At 47.4% G+C, this 17605-nt stretch overlaps 1 long non-coding RNA gene across 2 annotated transcripts in view; it reads right to left on the bottom strand.

Annotated features, from left to right (window-relative positions):
* LOC116660914 overlaps positions 1 to 17285 on the bottom strand; it is a 104218-nt gene extending 86933 nt beyond the window's left edge. For both annotated transcript variants that reach the window (XR_004316561.1, XR_004316562.1), the window contains exon 1: positions 17071 to 17285. This is a non-coding gene — a long non-coding RNA (uncharacterized LOC116660914). The remainder of the gene's footprint in view (positions 1 to 17070) is intronic.
* Between the last annotated feature and the right edge of the window lie 320 nt (positions 17286 to 17605).

Here is a 17605-nt window from a genome sequence, read left to right on the forward strand (position 1 = left end):
AGGAAGCAATGAAATGTCTCAGACAGACTCCTCAAGAAGCTCTCACTCAAGGCTCACACCTTCCTTTTAGGCTACCTAGAGATCACCCCGCAAAGCTCTCCTGGCTCAGACTTGGCGCCTTCTGGGTTCACTTCCTGCCTGGTTCCAAAGGAGCCCTTCCAGCACCCTGCTGGGCTGAGATGCACTGCTTCCCCGCGCTGCATGGAGACATTAACAGCAGACCTGGGAAAGACCAGCCGGGCTCGTGGAAGGCTCTGGGTGGCTGGCTTCTTTCTCTAACAGGCCTGGTCTCTAGCCCTTTGCTAATTACTTTGATCCTTTGCACTTTGTATAAAAAGCCCCACAACACCAATTGGTCCCCTCTGGCTTTAACCTTGCAACCCAGTTGGCTCTTGTAAAAGTGGGGGTGGGTGCCAGAGAGAGGCCAGGCAGGGGCGCGCACAGGCTCACCCCCCACCCCCCCCACCCCCCCCAAGATCTGCACGACTGCCTCGGGTCTGTTCCTTTAATGATCACTTCCCAGGGCTCTCACAAAGAAAGGACAAATAAAAGCCTTTTTACAAGATGGCAGGGCTGCGTGCAAGACTGACTCCATCAACAACCAGTTCATTCGTGAGTTTCTTTGCCTGTTAACATACTTCCTTTCCAGTTCGCTCTGCAACTGTCTTGCTCACTCCAGCTTCCCACAGCTCTGGATAGCCTCCTTTCCCATCCTTAGCTCCAGCCTCAGCCCCTGCCCTTGGCAAATCCTCACTGTCATCTATTCTTGCTCCCTTTCCCCATTCCCCATTTGCTTCATACAGGTGAAGCAAAGTGACTTTGCCTTCTGGGGAGACAGGGGGCTGGTTTGCAGGAACTCACGAAGCTGGAAGTGAAAAAGCAGCCCATTGAATGAGACGAGAATTGGGAAGACAGCCCTGTAGGCACGCAGAAGTAGGAAGCAGGGGTTACTTTTTTTTTTTTTTTTCTGGAAAAAGCATAGATATGGCCCCAACCCCCTGACTGTGTCTTCGAGAGTAGATTCTCCATCTCAGACTGACTGAAACACACATGTGTATCAGAATCGTTATCTGAGTCCTAAAAGTTGCAGACTGTTTACTGCTAAAAAAATGTAAATTTCTTAATTCAAGGTGATCCCTATTGTAGAGTGTGTACAGGTCAGCTTTTGCTGCGTGACAAGCTACCCTCGGACTCAGTGGCTACCAAAACCACCATTTATTTAGTTTGTGACTCTTCCATCCAGCTTTTGGGCTGGAGTTCAACGGGCAGCACTTCTGGTCTTTGCAGGACTCACAGATGTGTTTGTAGCCAGCTGCCAGGCTGGCTGGGTGACGACTGATCCAAGGGAGCCTCTGATGGGACTTCCTTGCCAGCCTTTCAGGCGGTCTTTTACTTCCAGCAGGACAGCTCAAGTTCATTTTCATGATGCTGGTAGCCTTCTAAGCGAGAATGAAAGCAAGGCCCCTTGAAGCCAAGGCCCAGAACTGCCACCCTCCTATCTCACTGGCCAAGTCAAAAAGAAATCACAAGAGCAGCTTCGGTTCAAGGATGGGGAAACCCTCCCCAGGGCTCGATGGGAAATGCTGCCGTCACACCACAAAGAGCGTGGGCTCTGGGAAAGGGAAAGAGTGCGGTCATTTCTGCCATCTAACACAGGTTATTTGCCATTGCCATTCTCTGGAACTCTAGTCCCATGAGAGGATCATGGGGATTACAGGAAATAACAGAATGTGTGATCACAGAGTTTGTGAAAAATTGATCTCAACAGCTTTAATGCAGGACTTGTCAGAGCCTTTAATCACCAAGGTACCTGGTGAACCTTCAAGAGTGGGAAATGGCAGGCAGTCCCAGTGCTGGCCAGAGTCCCAAATGGGTTGTTCCTTTGGAGGGAACATCTCCCAGAATTCATGTGCTGTAAAAAGTATTCTGGGAACTACTGCTATGATAACGTAACTCATGCTAATTTGCATCAGATACGTCATTCTGTGGGAAAGATAAAAGGGGAGGCTTCCCAGCAAGTTCCTTCTTCCCTGGCCCCGTCTCAGAGGTCAGCTGTCATTAGACAGACTGCGAAGAATCAGAATGATGCTATGACTACAGGGATTTACTCCCAGCATATGTGTGCTGGGAGAAGAGCTGTGCAGTGAAGTTGGTTGGTGATAAATAAAGCAATCACCAAAGACTCATCCCACCCCAAGGCAAATGCTCTGCAGTGACTGACTGGGAGTATTTCCCTCTGGTCATTTCTCCCCCTCGCGCTCTATATTTTTTATGTGATTGACCTCACCCAAGTTTCTGCCATTAAAAAAATAAAATAAGATAACATTATACCAGAAGCATTTTTAAAAAAAAACATCAGTTCAATGGTAGTCTAATATTTGGCCATATGGATGTAATATTTTGCCTAATAACAGCCCCTCCCCTATGTTGGCTATTTATTTTCACCCCATATTTCATTATTCGGAATCAGAGCTTCTATACCATAAGAGAATCGAGTTGGTTTCGTTTCATTCTTTTGTTTTGCTTTGAGAGCAGAAGGGGTCACCCGGAAATGGAAGGCATCAGAGTCTTTATTTTCCTGTTTGCTCTTCGTGGCCCGGCAAGCGTGACTGGAAGGGCTGGGAGATCAGGCCGGTTCTCAGCATTTCCATTGCTGGGGTCCCAGTTGGCTGTAGGACGAGGAGGATTCGTCCCGAGTTTTCAGATAAATTGCACTTGTGGTCTCGCCAAACTGCAAGCAGGAGTCTGAGGTCTCACTCAGAGCTGTTAAATCCGCCCCAAACCACAGGCCCAATGATGGCGTGTGGGGGCTCTGAATCATTTATTTCTCTCCTGTTTTCTACCTACCTTGCATCCAGAAATCAGAAGAAAATCTATTCTTAGTAAATGAGTTTTCTGGTTTTTCCGAGTTAAGAGAGCTCACAAGAAGGGGGGAAAGAAAAACAAAAAAATATAGCTGGGGTTGAAATTAGCTTGCATAGAGTTATTTTTCCCCCCTTGGACTAGATCTGACTTTTTTCCATAGTTCCTGAAAAGTGTGTTCTGTAGAAGTTTTCCACAAGCCTGATCTGAGGAAATTAGATCTGAGGTCACAAACTGTGAGCCTAACGAATTCTCTCAGCTTGTATCATGTGAAGGCAGGTCTCGGCAATCTCCCAGATTGCTCCTCGGTGCTTAGACGCCTTCAGGATGCAAGGCCAACAAATCTAAGTGCTCTGAGCCTCAGTTTCTTCATCTGTAAAATGGGGATGTGTCATATATAAATGGGGTTAAGGTGCCAGGCACTGTTCTAAGTGCTTTAACAATGAAAACTCTCACTCTTCACTTGTTATGGAACAAGCCCTATGGTGATCCCCATTTGGCAGATGAGAAAATGTAAGTCACAGAAATTGTAAAAAGTACTATGCATTATAAATCAACTACATTTCCATAAAATACATACATACGTACATACACGCATACATACAAAAAGTATTGTGCACGATTTGTGGCCCCCAGGGAAACTCAGTATATTAGGTCCTCTCTAAGATCCTGAGTTATCCCATTTGTCGTGGTGTACTGTCATTGCTTGTTCAACTGCCTGAATCCCCCACCCCACAGGCAGTAAGCTCTGGGAGAACAGGGGTTTCACCCAGTCCCCCATTCACTGGGTCCCTAGAACCCAGTCCAGGTCCTGGCCAGGAATGGATGCTCCAAAAGTGTTTCTTGAATAAAGTGAATGAATGAATATATTCCAAGGTGGTAGCCACCCGGTTCCCCACCCGCGGCCTGACCAAAATCCCACCTCATCCCGCCAATCCCTCACCTGTCAGGTATTCAGGGCTTTGCAGGAAAAAGAACTCATACAAAGTCCAAAAGAAAAGGGGGAGGCAGTGAGTGAGTGGGAAAGTGGACCCCATTTAGATCTGGGCAGCGAGAAAAGAATTCCCACAGAAACTGCTTCCATGATCACTCTCCAATCTCTCTCTCTATTCTTGCTCTTGAAAGGAAAGAAACTGGATGCAAACTCCCCATAAACCATAAACTCACGGAGCAAGTCAGATCAAATATCAAATAACGAAGGAGCCCGGACTCATGAAATCATTTGTAGAACCAAAGTGATTGTTCACAAAAGCAAGCAGAGGTTTCCGAAGACATTGCAGAAAACACATGTTGAGAAGCACCGTTCACTTTTAAGCCGAAAAATTCTAGACCTAAGATGCAGCCAATGAGGAGAGCTAATTTGGTGGTTCTGGTGTAGGGGTGGCATGCAGGAGGGGACCCGAGCTTTAAAGCAGAAAACTCCAGCAGAAGTTGGTGGCAGAACAGGTTGAATTCAACAAATACTGAGTGAGTGTCAACTGTATATATGACAGTCACTGTGTGACAGGCTGAGTTCAGCACAGTAAATAAGACACACGGTCTCCCTTGCTCTTTGAGGGCCTAGATCTGATGGAGAAATTTGGAGGTAACTAGAATTTGGACAACCTTATAGAAAACCTAGGAACATACCTGTTGACATAAGTGAAAAATCTAGCCACAAAGTTCTAGAGAGAACAAAACTGAAGAGACAGTAAAGGATAAGTTTGAAAGTAATCAGTTATTCATTCGACAAACACACGAGTTAAGTCTTAGCCATATTGTGAAGTGGGAAAAGATGGGCCTTGTCTACATCCTCTTTCACCACATTTGTATGGTCTCCTGATTTCTCTCCCTCTCACCTCACCAAGTTCTCAGTTCTTTCTGGCCTCATCTCCCTCGACCACACATCCCACAATCTGAAAGTTCAACCTCAGCTCCTTGTAAGTAGGAAAGGAGTAACTAACTCACAGGAAGGTGCAAATGACTAAAGGCAGCTCAACGCATTCTGCAGCATTAGTCATCAAGCACAAACCAGCATCTGCATTTCATCCCATGTTTGCTTCTCCCAAAGAAACAAACCTTCAATCACGGAATTTCCAAAATAGAGGTTTTGCTGTGGGAAGACACAGGAAATGCAACCTTTTATAGCTACAGATTTCTTTTAAGGCATTTAATTCTGAGTCAACAGTTTCAGCAAACCATTTATTAAGCTCCTAATACATGCCAGGTGCTTGAGTAAGTGCCATTTTTGCATGTTCCCCGCAGTGATCTCAGCCCCGGCCTTTGAAAAGATAGGAAGGGTGTACAGAGCGGGGAGAGGCACTCTGTGAACAGGCTGCAGTTCTCAGCTAGGAAGGGAGTCACGGGGGGGGGGGGAAGGGAGTGGGCATGGGGGTTTGGGGCAGGAAGGGGAGAAAATAGTAGCGGAGCATGAAAATAAGAACCAGACAGTGGAAAACAGCAGTCACAGTGACGGACGTGTGTGAATCAGTGAACTGGGGGCCAGGCCCTGACCTACAGCAGCCCCCCTAAGGCGCACGGCAGACATCAGGATGGAGGCACAGCTCTCGTCACCATGCCTGCAGGACAGTGGAAGAGACAGACTCTCAGACATAAGTAACCCAATGCAGGCCAGCAAGCAGGACACCCAGAACTCAGCCCGAGGCTGCCGACTTCGAGCACCCACTCACTGGGCCCCAGGACACTTTGACTTTCTTCTGGAGGGGAGGCAATGGGGAACTCCCAAACGGTATTCAAAAGGTACCCCCAGGTCAGTCTCCTGGCATGAGAACAAATCTCAGAGTATGGTTAGAATGATGCCTCATCTGTAAAGGTCAAGGAAGAAACACTGTCTTTGTCTAACTGACAAAGAAATACTGTACAATGTCCCCCTTAAACCTTCAAAGCAGCTCACGGGCCTTGCCAGTGTGGAAAAAGCCCACGGAAGGGAAAAGTCTTGACCAAGGCTTTCAAAAAGATCTGGGTGAGACCTCAGCCCTCATTAGTTATCTCCCTCCTCCCACACCAAGAAAAAGTGTTTGGGGGGGGTGTGTTTGGTTTTTTCCCCTGAGATTCCAACAGGGCGGGAGGACAGCAGTGGGGGACCCAGGCCCAACGCAGAAACCCTCCACCCAATGTTGTCGGGTCCTGAGCTCCACTACTCACAAGCCTGGCTTCGCTATTAAGTCTTTGTGAACCTTCAGTCCACACAGAAGTTTCCCAGCCTGGGCGACTCCATCCTGAAATGTTGTCAAACACAAGGAGTCTTAGTTTATTTCCAACCACTTGTGTATGTCAGTGATTATCGTTCGATGCCTTTAACTCCTAACAATGACATCATCCTCTTTCCTAAAGCAGCATCAGGCTCTGAGTTGGAAAAGTGACTTCTCGGGGAAACCTCCGTGGGTTTGGGTAATATTCAAGCTGTTCCCTCGGCCCCCAGGTCTGAGGCCGACTAATCAGGGAGGGTGGATAACCTCTGGTATTGTCGGAGATTCCGATCTCTGAGCGGAGATGAAAAGACCAGACCGGTCTCCATTTCCCTGGCTCAGTGGTCAGTAAGAATGCATCTCATCTCACAGGAGCCATGGGAGCCCCAGGCCTTGGACAAACTCCAATGCGGTGTGTCCTATCTGGGCCCCAGATGGTATCGCAGACTCACCCTAGGACATCAGAGGCCCCTTTGAAATCAAATGGCCCTTGTTCTACATGTGGGATCCCTTCGGCTCCGGGAGGTTAAGAGCAGCATCAGAGGCTAGAGAGTCACTTGTTTGGTTAAGTAACGTGTGCTGAGTTCTTGCTGGGTACCAGGTCCGTGGTGGGCATCGCCCTCGAGGTGATGGACAAGCCTGACCCCGGACCTGCCACCTGGAGCTTAATGGCTGGTAGGAAATGCAGAAATTCAACGAAATATTAAAATAATGAAGTAAATCGATATCCATGTGCACAGGGCAGCCAGGGAGAGGTTGTAGGGGCTGGAAGGGGGGTCTCTGTCTGGGGTGCAGTGGGGCGTCTTTAAGGAAGGCCTTCCTGAAGGAGAGATGCATGAACAGAAACGTGAGGGAGAGGGAGCCAGGTGATGGCGGTATTTGAGGTCAAGGAAATGGTCTGTGCAAAGGTCCAGGGGCAGGAAGGGGTGCCACATAGAGGAACCAGAGAAGGACCTGCATGGTTGGAAGAGAGATGCCAACAGATGAGGCCAGGAGAACTCAAGAGCCATTCGAGAAGTGAAATGCAAGGCCCCTGGCTCCTACCTGGGATACAATTAATGACAGAGGGGAAGCAAATGCAGAGAGAAAACTGAAAGGTGGACCCCATCAATGTGTGAGATGAGAAAGCTTTCCCTGAGGGTCTTCCCACTCCCCTCTTCACCACCAAAGGCACTGATGAGCACTCAGTGTTACAAGGGACTGTCAAGGTGATTACAATTCAGGCCACTGGGCATTCCTGAGGAAACGTGCTCCAGGCACTGCCCTTCTCTGGCCTGCGTAGCGCACATCTGTAGAGAAAACCTGACCCAACTCGTCACCTCTGCACAAAGCCGCGGTGACTACCCTTGCGAGAAACTGTGGCATCCTGGCCACAGTACCTAATCACCTTGGAAGTCAGCTGGATGGACAGACTGCTGCCCTGGGATCAGCGCTCCTCACTGTGTAACAGGGCCAGGACTAGGGTAAAGCAAGTGATGCACTCACCCTGGGTGTGAAATTTAACCTGGGGTGGGGGAAAAAAACCCCACCATAATTGGGAGAAATAATATTTTAACGCAGTATTTCAAAAATCAAAACGGATGCCAAGAGTCCACAATAAAAACAATTTCAAAAGTTTCAGTAAAGACAGGCTTCAACCCTGCCTGTGTACAACTCAGCCTCGCTTGACTCACCCCTATCCTGGCCCTGGTTCCAATAAAACTTTATTGACAAAGTCAGGTGGGCAGCCTACAGGACACAGCTTGTCCATTTCATTTTGCCAAACGATTGCATTAAACTCTTACTTGTCTTGATTACTGAGGTTTTGCGTGCTGCTTACATTTTGCATCTAAGGTAAGCGCCCCCCTCTTCTCAATGGAGTCCTGGTCCTACTGTGTGAGCTCAGGCAAATAACTTCCATCTCTGAGCCTAAATACACGCGGTAATGGTGGTCCCAACTGACAGAGCTGTAGTAAGGATCACCCTCATAAAATGCCATTTGCACAATTACTAGCGCTTGATATATGGTGATTGCTTTAGTAAATATTGCCTTGGTATTGATGTTGCTTTTATAGGAGTTCTCTCCAACGAGAACAAACTCTGGGCCTTCAGGGGACTTCTGAGGACTTGGCATTCTCTAAGGATGTGGCAACTTTCTGACTTAGGAACAAGCCTCCCTTTGGCAACTTGGAGCTGCCTGAAAAAAAAAAAAAAAAAAACGGTTCAGCTGAGGCCAGAACCACTTGCCTCGTGGGCTCCCAGAGTTCAAAACCCCATCATGGGGTGGCCCAGACTCTCGCTATGAATTTGAACTTGTCCTGCAAAACTGAAGTGTTTCAGGACCCAGGCACGCAGCATTGTAAAAAGGGGCAATTAAACCTATAAAACCAAGGTTTACAGGGGGATTTATAGTGTCAGAGGCTTTTTATAGCTTTTTTAGATTAGTTTAAATAGAGGAAAAAAGAACAGGGGAAAGAAAAAGAAAGGACTTGAAACTTGAGGAGACTTGAAAGTTCAGAAAGAAGCTTTTAGGAAGCACAGAGGAGTCATAATCAGAGGCACGTTTTCCCATCTTGGTATCTCTTGAAAATTGAAGCAAAAAAAAGGCAAGAACTGCTGTCTCCCACCACTCCTTTTTCCTCATCCTTAGCAGTCTGAGAAGATTTGCAGGGGCTGGGGAAAGTCCTGCGGAGGGACTGGAGAAAGAATGCAGGATTTTGAGGGAACCAGCAGGTCCCTTGGTCACACGAGCATGTGTCTCCGGACCCCGGGAGGCAACAAGCCTCCCTGTACCAGGCAGGTCCGTGCGCTGAGGAGCTGGTCTGCAGTGGTGGGAGTTTGTCATAGGAGATGGTAATGTCTTCATCAGCCAGAGGGAGACTTTGGGCTTCAGAACACGGACCACATGGCGAATGCAAGTGTGAGTTCAAAGTCCTGCAGAGGGTGGTCTGAGAACCAGAGTTCCCTCTGGCTACCATCTTCCCTCTTCTCTTCCCTCCACCCACAGCAGCCTCCTTCCTCTTTCTTGGAAGCATCCGTGTCCTTTTTGTTTCCTCTGCTAAGACTGTTCCCTCTGCCAGGAATGCCCTTCCACCAACTTACTTCAAGTTCCTCAAACTCATCTCAAAGGTTCACTTCTTAGTAAAAGAGTTCTCCAAGATATTAAACAAAAAGTTCTCTTTTTCCATCTTCAGTTGCCTTAGAATGCCAGTTTATGGTATCTGCATTTTCATCTTTAGATAGTCTTTCCTCGGCCAGAATCTAACACAGAGAAGATACGGGGGAGGAAGAAAAGGTCATAGTGAAATGCAGGCTCCTGGGTCCGTTCCAGCTCTGCTAAGTGTGTGGTCTCAGACAAGTACCTGAACTTCTTTATGCTACCGGTGTTCTCATCTGTAAAATGGGCCCATAACAATGCCTGCCTCATAGGGCTCTGGTGAACTTTAACTGAGTTAACACATGTCAGGAGCTTAGAACCACAGCCTGATATACATTAAGCACTTAAGGAATGTTAGCTCAAAGCACTCTTCAGTAACATTTGAAGAGTCCTGAGGGCATGGTGACTGGCTGACTTTCTTTCCAAAGCTGATCTAACTCCGTTTGAAATTTTGGTTCTGCCACAAAAATCAAATTCAGTTCTCCCAGTGAAGGAGCTTAAACGTTGCTATTTCCTGTCCTAATTACAGGCTTGTTTCAGCTGATGTAACCCTTGTTTTCCATTAAATGTACTCAGGAATGTCTGGGTTGATTATTTCTTTGGCTAGGTCCTTAAAAAGTATTGAATATTTATTGGGTTCCAGGAATTCTACTAAATGCTTAAATACATTATTTTATTTCACCATATTTAATCATAATCCTGATTCTGAAATAATCATTTTTAAAAATGTATCAAGCCACAGTTATTGTGTTAAGTTTCTTAGCTCATTTAACCCTTGGAAGGGCCCCATAAAGTAAGACGTTATTATTACGTATGAGACCGGTTTACTTTTTCAAGATCACAGAGGTGGTCACTGGTGGAACTGTGATCTGAATCCAGGGATGGCTGATGCCAGAGTCTAAAGTGTGCCTCCAGCTCTCCCCTCTCCATCCTGCTTATGTAATCATAATAAAAATGTAAATCCTGATTTATGCAATAGCAATCCATAAACTTCATACTCAAAAGTTATCTATGACTTGCTGGAGAGTGACGGGGACTGACCATCACAACTCAGGCAGATTATACCCCAAAGCATGTGGGTGTTTCCTTTTTCTCACACATTTGCTATTTCCATGTTATTTTATTCTTAATCAAAGGTTAGACTCAGTTGCTGTGAATCACAGATGCATCTCCACCTTAAATTTCTTTAAAAACTCTGCATTTGGGGGGGGAAATTAGATTAAGATTTTTAAGTAGTGGGTTTAGCTCTTTTAAAAACTGTATTAAAAGAACATGTGTCACTCATTTTTGGAAAAGTAAATGAAAATACAAGTAGAAAGTTCAGCTATTTAAAAAAATGATAGTGAAAAAATTCGTATCACTCACATTTTTTGTAAATTAGGTGAAAATTTAAGTGGAAGATTTAGCTAATTTTTTTTTAAAGTTATAGTGCATTCCTGTGGGGAAAGTGAATTTTTTATAATGTGAATAATCATCTCTGTATGTCACCCCACACATATCTATCTGAGTTTTACATTTGGATTTTCTTGTATTGAGCACACCGTCTACACATCCTGGGAAACAGATGAGTTAGGACGACAGGACTCATTACATATTTTTCTGTACCTCCAGGGCTCTGCAGTAGGATGGAATGAAGTTCCGAGTATATATCCTGGTAATTCAGGCCAGCCAAATACACACGTTGATTTTGATTCTTTGTGGTTTCTAATAGCCTTCCCTTCATCCTGCACCTTTTTTTTTTTTTTTTTTTTTTTTCTGGGCAGGAAACCCAAAGGGACAGCAATCAGGAAGAGGATTCCATCCTTGCCTTCTCCCTTTCAGTGGAAGGGGAATAATTCAATCAGTCCACATACACAGAGCCTCATCAGCCAGCAGGGGAAGGCAGTCAGGGTGCCGAGTTGACTCAGTGTTCATTGTTTTCCTCTCTTCCTCTCGTCTTTTCTTCCTTCTAAGCTAAATCTAATGGAAGACGAATCAATCCACACCGAGAAGGGAAAAAAACAAAAAATCAGGCTTTTCCCTTGCACCGCCGCCTCCCCCGAAAAATTTTGTGTGTGTGTGTGTGTGTGTGTGTGTGTGTGTGTTTTTGGATCAGAAACACAGGACTTCCCAAATCAAGTTAAGTGAGTCCCAGATGTGGGCTCATTTCAAATGAAAAACACATCCCATCATTTCAGGCAGAACTCTGCTTGAGGAGACCGGTGATTGCAGGGCCTGACAACAGGATTTCTCTAGAGAGTTTGTCCCAGACTGTGGAGAGGAAGAGGGATGAAGGGCCTGGGGAGGAGAGAGGCGGGACTCAGGCTAACGAGCTGGAGGGTCGATGGGAACCAATCAGAAGAGTGGAAGGCATCTTTGGATAGCTCCCAGGATGGCGAGAACTGAAACTGCCACATGCTGAAGGCTGGGTTTATTAATGAGAAGGCACTAAATCTCTATTACACATCTTGGACATGTACCGCCGGAAACAAACCAACCCAACCCAACGAGACATGACAGTGATGCTCACACTTGTGGTCATTCTGGAGAATTCTTTTTCTGCGGGAGAATGGTAGCTGGCAGCCGGAATGCTGGGAACTGACGTGATGTGCAAATTAATAAATTTCTTTTCCAGGCCAAGAGGAGAAAAGGGCCTTTTGACAGCCTTTGATCCGGCCATTAATTTTCAAAGATTGATCAAGACACTAACAAGTCACATGCACTTTCTTCTAGCATTGCACCAAAAAAAGAATGCTGAACCATGTAACCAAAGACATCTCTTGGTGAAAGGTCTTCCTTTTAGCGACTATAATTCACATTTTCATCAATGTCATGCTGCACGTAGATGAAAACAGTCATTTAAATGTGTTTCTTCTGTCTTCCCCTAATAGGTTTGATTTAACATTTCTTGCCATCTGGTTTGTTGAACAGAAATATGGAAGTACTTTTATTCTCTACATGGTTCTTATGGGGCTTAGTCTAAGATGTGGCCTTTTTCTTTTTCACTCAACTGGACTCTAACCCAGATTTCCACCCCCAAACAGGCCATTTGGGTATTTTGGCAAGGCTCCGGTCCTTCCTTAAGCAGCACCGTTTAACCCAGCATAATTACTTTATGATGAACATCTTGGCCATTTCTTCCAGAGCACATGCAGCATTCCACCTCGCTCCATATCCCCTCAGCATCACGGCAGAGTTTATTAAACTAAATTGAGTCGGATGAGTTAATGTAGCTTTCCAATAATTGTATTTCTCAAATTGGTCCCATAATAGCAATAATTGCTAGCATGTATTGAACGCCAGCCCTCTGCTCAGAGCTTTACATTCACCGGCCCACAGATGCCTCATCTCAACCCTATGAAGTTAACAATGGGCCCATTTTACAGAAGAGGAGACCAAGATGCAGCCGAGTGGCAGAGCTGGGATTTGAAGCAATTCCCGCTTACAGACTTCCTTGGATTTCGCTTGTATCTTATACTTTGGCCCGGTGCTAGACTTCTAATGGAGCGCTGATCCTGGGCGGGAGTGTGGGCAGACTGTGGAGGGGAAGGCTGGGAAGGGCTTCGTGGTAGCAGGTACCGAGTTCCCGACGAGGTCACTTGACCGTGGGGCCTGGCCTTGGATGGAGGCACAGGACATCAGAACACGGGTGAGCGTGGGGCGAGGGACAGCTAAGGAGGTGGGCAAAGGACTGAAGCTATGACGGTTCCAACTCATACAAAGCCAATGCCCCAAACACACAACTTCCTCACATCTGTGATACGAGCCTATCTTATTAGCTTCCTGGGGCTGCTGTTACAAATTACCACACATTTCGGTGGCTGAAAAACAGCAGGAATGTCTTTTCTCATAGTCTGGAGGCCAGAAGCAGCCCAAGGTCAAGGTGCCAGCAGGGCTGCACTGCCTCCAAACTCTCGAGGAGAGCGCCTGCTTGTCTCCCCAGCTCCCGGCGGTGCTGGCTTCCTTGGCCCGTGGCTGCAAAACTCTGGTCTCTGCCTCCACCTTCCTCTGTGTCTGTCCTCTTCTGTCTCTTGCAAGGATGCTTGTCTTTGGGGTCAGGGCCCAGCTGGGTAACCCAGGACGACTCCGTCTAGAGCTCTTTAACCTAATCACATCCATAAAGACCCTTTTCCCGAGTGAAGTCCCACTCACAGGTTCTGAGGGTTAAGATGGGGACGTACCCTTTGGGGGGTCCACCATTCAACCCACTACCACCTGTAAATCAAATACTACATAAATGGAGTCACTGAACCCTTAGACTTGTAAAGTGGAATTTGGCTGAAAAGAAGGCAAAGACCATGAACTGGAGCTTATCTCCTTCCCGTAAGCACTTGGCCCCATGCCCAACACCCAGGTAAACAGCTGGCGTCCGAGGGCCAGCGTGGCCCTCGGTAGGAACAAGAGTTGCAGCAGACCCTGGTTTAAACACAGACTCTGCTGTTTTCCAGTTACGGCTCTGGTAAGTCATTTTACAAAGTCATTTTACATCTCTGAGTCTCAGTCTCCTCCTCTGCAAAATGTGGTGGCAGCTCAAATGAAATAGGAGATTCCAGGAAAAGCAGCCGCCGGCCTTAGCTCCCAGTAGCCCGGCACACCCTCACCAGTGGCGGGGGGGGGGGGCTCTGCCACTCCTCCTGCACGCTTTCCCTTCCTTCCCCAACTTCAGCACCCCTTAAATACTCCCTTCATGGGTTTGTGGACTCCCACTGCTGCCAACAAGCCGGAGTGTGGCGGCCAGTGGGCCTGAGCCCCGGGCTGCCGCGAGGCACTTCTGGGGTATTAGCGTTACTCGTCTCTGGGACGGGAACAGACTACAAGTGCATCTGGTGATGGAAACAAAATGCTGGCTGGAGCAAGTTCGGGCGGCTACTTTCATCCTTCCAAACCAGACGTCTGCACACCAAATGCTCCCCGGAGCCAGGCACCTAACCAGAATGAGCGAAGCGGGCCAGGCGGGGCCAGCGGCAAAATCAAGAGTGTACGCCTCTTCTAAAGGGCCAGTACTGCTTGGCCCCGTCGGGCTGGTGCTACCAGATCTTCCAGTTCTGTGCAGAGAAGTTAGATCTCTAAATTCATACAAAATATTTGGTTACAACGTGTTTGCAATTAGTTAAAAACTAGGTAAACACTGTCGTTTTCACGGGTGTTATTTACCAAATATGTCTAGAGCCGCCCCTGCCCAGGAACGAGATGGACATGCACTTTCCTTGTCTCCACTGAAGGTAGTCATGGCCACGTGACTCACTTTGGCCCATGAATGTCAGCAGAGGTGACACACATCACCTCCAGGTAGAAACTGTAAAAGTCAGCACACCATCCCCTCAGACTCTCCTCATTTCCTCAATTACAATGGAAGCACAAAAAGAGATAAGGACTCTGCCTTGGTTCTCGAGTTATTATAATAACAAATGAGCAAAGTAACCCCCACGGATCCCACCAGCAGAAACAGGATGAACACGTTGGAAGAGCAAAAAAGGAATGTTTGTTATTTATGCTCCTAAAATATGTGGGGGGCTGTTTGTTACTGCAGCACAATCAAATTTATTGTGACTGATACAAACACGATAGAGATGACACAAAACAAGTCTGTGGCTATTTCTCTGATCTGCACTTTCAGATGAATTGTTTTTCTCCTCTTTTTCACTTCCTTTGTTTCAAACATTTCCTTCTTTCATCATCTCTGTCAGTTCAGCTCATCCAGCAAACATTTATGAAGACTTCTATAAAGGGAAAACTGCTCTAACCATACCATAGCAACCATACCATAGCAACAACAACAATAACAGCAATCATTATAAAATAGAGGCTGCAGTCCTCAGACCACCAGCTCATCCAGCGCAGCTCACCCTTTTTGGTCCAACCGGCAGAGGCAATCCAGACCCCAAAGTAGTCAGACTCCAGAGTATTCCCCAACCCCCAACCCACCCTAACTTCTAAATGCTTCCATGATTTCCAGCAGACTCTGATCTATAAGAATCATGCTTACTCTCAGATCCCAAAAGGATGCTTGCGTCTCGTTTTGCAGAACCGGGTGACTCGTGGCAAGCAGGTTGTCTCTGGAATCGGGCTGACCTGATTTTATTCCCTGCTTGGCCACTTATTAGCTGTGTGACTTTATGCCCTGATGTTCTGTTGAACACAGTACAGTACACCTCCAATTTGGCAGAGTTATAAAGAGGTTCAAGCATAACATATAGCAAGTAGCCAAGAGGGTGGCCCATAGCTGGTGCTAAGTTAATGGCAACTTTTGGGGGAAGAGATGGACAAAACGAAGCAGAAGGGGTATCTGGAGTCACTTTAAGTTACAAGCTACAACTCAGCGTGCGACAGTGAGTTAAGCCGATGGGCTCTGGAGCGTGGCTGCCTGGGTACAAATCCTCTCACTCCAACTGTGTAACTACGAGTAAGACACTTCCCTGCTCTGAGCCTCAGTTTTCTCAGCTGTAAAATAGGAACGATAACATGACAATAATAATAGCATGTGATTCCTAGAGTTGCTGTGACAAGTGCCAGGCACACAATAAAGAGAAAACACAGATGAGACCTTCATGTCCTTATTATGTAAAAATCTGAGAGCGACACCTCATTTCAAGTCCGGTTTGGCCAGCGGCCCACATCTGGCCTTAGGTGAAACCTCAATCCGTGGGCTTGTGCTGAAGGAGCGTTCCCCCAGCCCAGCCCTCTGGAATCCACCTTTCGAAACCAGCAGTTTACAACGTCCCACAAGGCTTCATTGTTTTCCCCTCGGCGGGGAACACGTGTTCCCTCCACGCGCGCGCACTTGACTTTGAAAAACACTTGGTTGCGGTCTCTCTCACAGGCTTTTGGTCTCTGGGACTCTGGACAGCGCAGCAAGGCGGCCTGGGGAAACCCGATCTCCCCAGCCCTCAATTCTAATCGTGCTGTTTCTGAGACTGGGGCTCACCTATAAATCATTTTTAATGACAGTTCGAGAAGCAAGACGTCGCAAAGCAAATCTTACACGACGTTCTCATCACCAACGGCATTTAATATCCTAAATCAAATGCTTTATGGCGTTGCATCGCGGGCCTCCGGCAGAATGAAGGAGGGCTATTATTTTTTGCCTTTTGTGCACCTTTTGTGTGCTTGGGGTCACTCACTTTAGAGAATGCCTGGCTGTTATGCTTGGGGGATTTGTTTTGGGGGGAGTTAGGATGGTTGCAGGGTCCACAGGATTCTTGGGGGACCTTTACACAATGAGGCCGCCTGTGCGGTGGTATCCAGAGCTGGTAATATGAGAAAGTTATGAGAATATAAGCCAGGCCTGATCTGGGGTTCCTCGCCATTCACCTGAGGGGCCCCTTCCCTTGCAGGGAAGTCGATACGGTGAAAATCAAACCAAAGCGACAGCAAATAAAAACAGAGCTTAGCTCTCCTCTCCCCAAACCCCAGCCAGACTTGGGAATTAAATGCGAACATCTATGCACCAATTTGCTTCCATCTGACCAAGGTTTTTGGAGCATTTTCAATGTGCCTACTATGCGCCTGGACAGGAACTCACAGGGGTCAACACCATCCTTCTCAGTGCAACCTGATCATTTTCAACCGTCAGTGTCCAAGCACCGACAGGACGCAGGGAGCCCCACTAGCTGCTGGTGGAGGAGTGGCTGCTCGGGGGTCTGTCCCAGGCAGCAGCCTTCAAACAGTCAAAAGACACACAAACGTGCAAAACGGCGAGATCAAAAGCGGCTGGATGCACGTCGAACAATCCCTGCTCGATGAATGGTTAGTGAGTGAACTGCTTGACCAAAGAACAAGAGAACAAAGCGATCAGAATAACACAACTGTGCATGACAAGCCTTTGCTTCTTTCTGGCCCCTCCCTTCCCTCCCCGACACACGTGCTGTAGTCAGAGGTCCTGGCGTAACCTCTCATCAGACTCACCCATCGTGAGGGGTCATCCGTGTCTGCAAGGGAGACTGTGCTGATGGTTCCCAACGCGACTTCTGGAAGCCTGGAGTTCCCCTCCTGCCTTTGGTTCCCTAGGACTGAGCCACAGGAAGGTTTTCTTCTTGCCTCGCCTGTGTTCCCTGGGCCAGGAGGAAGGTGGCTTAACTCCTGGTGGCAGGATGTACTGTGCCCTCCTGCTCAGATGCAGTGGCTCCTGAAAGAAGGGTCACAAGAAAAAAGCCGACATTAGCTGGGCTTCTACTATGTGCAGACACAGAGCTCAGACCCGTGCAGGCATCAGCACTGAGTAACTCCTGTATCGGAGTGGGGCTGGGAGCAGAAATTCAGACGACGGGGTAGAGTGCTTGGCACAGTGCGGTAACACACTAAATGCTTAAGAAATGGCAGTTTCTTTGTTATAGCCTCCATGATAAGTGAGGAAACTGAGGCTTGGAGAAGGGGAGGGAGGGAAGGAGCTATGAGAGGAGACCAGGGAGGTAACATCATCCAGGGTATGCGAGCTTCCCGA

This window comes from Camelus ferus, chromosome 32 (assembly GCF_009834535.1).
Source record: "Camelus ferus isolate YT-003-E chromosome 32, BCGSAC_Cfer_1.0, whole genome shotgun sequence".
Lineage (NCBI taxonomy): Eukaryota > Metazoa > Chordata > Mammalia > Artiodactyla > Camelidae > Camelus > Camelus ferus.